This window comes from Populus nigra, chromosome 2, assembly GCF_951802175.1.
Source record: "Populus nigra chromosome 2, ddPopNigr1.1, whole genome shotgun sequence".
NCBI lineage: Eukaryota > Viridiplantae > Streptophyta > Magnoliopsida > Malpighiales > Salicaceae > Populus > Populus nigra.
In genome coordinates, this window is record NC_084853.1 from 18721490 (window position 1) to 18723989 (window position 2500).

The window sequence follows — 2500 nt, forward strand, 5'->3', positions numbered from 1 at the left end:
AGCAGGTGCTGGCGATGAGTCAGGACGGACTGGATAGTCCAAGGCTCGATGAGAAAGACCGCTGGTTTAGACACTGGGGCAGTGGCAGCCCGCGGGGCAGTGTCGGCAGATTCGGCAGCAGTGTCTGCCGATTCGGCAGCGTTGGCTTGTTGGCGCGGGGGGCCGATTCGAGTGGGGACTTGGGCAGCGGGCAGTGAAAGCAAGAGTTTCCCCGATGCTGCCGGGAAAAACGCTCCCCGGGATGGCCGGGTGAGATGACCCGGCGGCCCGCGACGGGTCATTCAATTCCATGCCCCGTCAACATAACTCCCGATGTACTGTTTGCTTTTTCGGAAGAAGAGATCCATCCCCCCATCCTCGGCCAGCCAAAAACGCTCCAATTAATGGCCGGGTGAGATGACCCGGAGGCCCGCGACGCGTCATTCAAATCACTGCCCTATCGGCTACAACTGCTGATGGGTGGGATTAGAGGCCTGCCATGGTGGTGAGGGGCGGCGAGGACCGTGAAAGCTAGAGTTTTTCAGAGGCTGCCGGGAAAAAGGCCCCTCGGGTGGCGGGGTGCGAGGACCAGGCGCGTCATTCAATTCTCTTCCCTATCAACTTGGCTCCCGTTGGCGGGATTGGAGGCCTACTGTTTGTTACAGGGCTAAAATCGTCAGGGGAAGAGCTGACGAAACAATGCTGGTTTGGATGCAGGGGGTAGTGTTGGAATCGGCAGCGCGGACAAAATCGGCAAAGTCGACAAAAAAGACTGTTGGTCTGGACATCGGGGCAGCGGCAGCCATGCCGACAGGGGGGGAAATCGGCAGCACAGATTTGTGCAGCTGCAGGTTCGTCGGGGAAATCGGCAGCGCAGATTTTTCGATGAACATGGGCTGGAAGATGGACTGTCCAGGCCAGGCAGGGAAATTCGTCAAGGGGACACGCTGACGAAACAGCGCTGGTTCAGGCACGGCGGGCAGTGTTGGAATCGGCAGCGCCGACGAAATCGGCAAAGTCGGCAGAATCGGCAGCGGGTGCTGGCGATGAGTCTGGACGATTTATAGTCCAGGGCTTGATGGAAAAGACTGTTGGTCCAGACAATGGGGCAGTGGCAGCGCGGATTTGTGCAGCTGCAGGTTCGTCGGGGAAAATCGGCAGCGCAGATTTTTCGACGAACAGGGGCTGGGCGCTGGACTGGCCGGGCCAGGCAGGAAAATTCGTCAGGGGGGCACGCTGACGAAAACAGGGGCTGCGGAGTGGAAAATCGGCAGCGCAGATTTTTCGACGAACAGGGGCTGGACCGGCCGGGCCAGGCAGGAAAATTCGTCAGGGGGGCACGCTGACGAAAAGAGGGGCTGCCGCGTGGAAAATCGGCAGCGCAGATTTTTCGACGAACAGGGGCTGGACGCTGGACTGGGCCAGGCAGGAAAATTCGTCAGGGGGCACGCTGACGAAAAGAGGGGCTGCCGCGTGGAAAATCGGCAGCGCAGATTTTTCGACGAACATTCGTCAGGGGGGCACGCTGACGAAAAGAGGGGCTGCCGCGTGGAAAATCGGCAGCGCAGATTTTTCGACGAACATTCGTCAGGGGGGCACGCTGAGGAAAACAGGGGCTGCCGCGTGGAAAATCGGCAGCGCAGATTTTTCGACGAACAGGGGCTGGATGCTGGACCGGCCGGGCCAGGCAGGAAAATTCGTCAGGGGGGCACGCTGACGAAAAGAGGGGCTGCCGCGTGGAAAATCGGCAGCGCAGATTTTTCGACGAACAGGGGCTGGACTGGCCGGGCCAGGCAGGAAAATTCGTCAGGGGGGCACGCTGACGAAAAGAGGGGCTGCCGCGTGGAAAATCGGCAGCGCAGATTTTTCGACGAACAGGGGCTGGACGCTGGACTGGGCCAGGCAGGAAAATTCGTCAGGGGGGCACGCTGACGAAAACAGGGGCTGCCGCGTGGAATGGCAGCCTACACGCAGATGCGAATTCGGCAGCGCACGATGGCTTGAGCAGGTCATGGGTTCGACTTGGCGCGATCTGAAACCTGGACGAGGGACTGTCGACGCTGGACGAGCCAGCGCGGTGGCCTGTCGTGCCCCGTTCAGGGGGGGCCTGCCGCGGAGACAGCCCTCGCGGGCTCGACAGCGCAGGCCAGCGTCCCCGACGTCGCTGGCCGCGGCAGGCGAGCTGCCGGGGTTCCCGCATTCCTACAAGAAAACGTCGTGCTTTCCACATGAAACCAATCCAGTAAAATCAGCCATATTTTTATGAGGCTGCCCACTGAATTTGGGGTCATTCCGGGCCGGTTCCTAGTTTTGCGGATTTACTCGATTTCTAATGGTAGGAAAATTAAAACAAATACTTCCCGACCTCGAAAAATTCTGGGAAAATTAATGAAGGTGGATTGGATTTTTGCCAACCTCTGTGCAAAATTTCAGCTCAAAATACCAAGAAATGAATTTTTTAGAGGGGGGGTGACAGCTGGGACCTAGTAGTGTCTCCCCCTGCCAGAGCTGCAATGACACT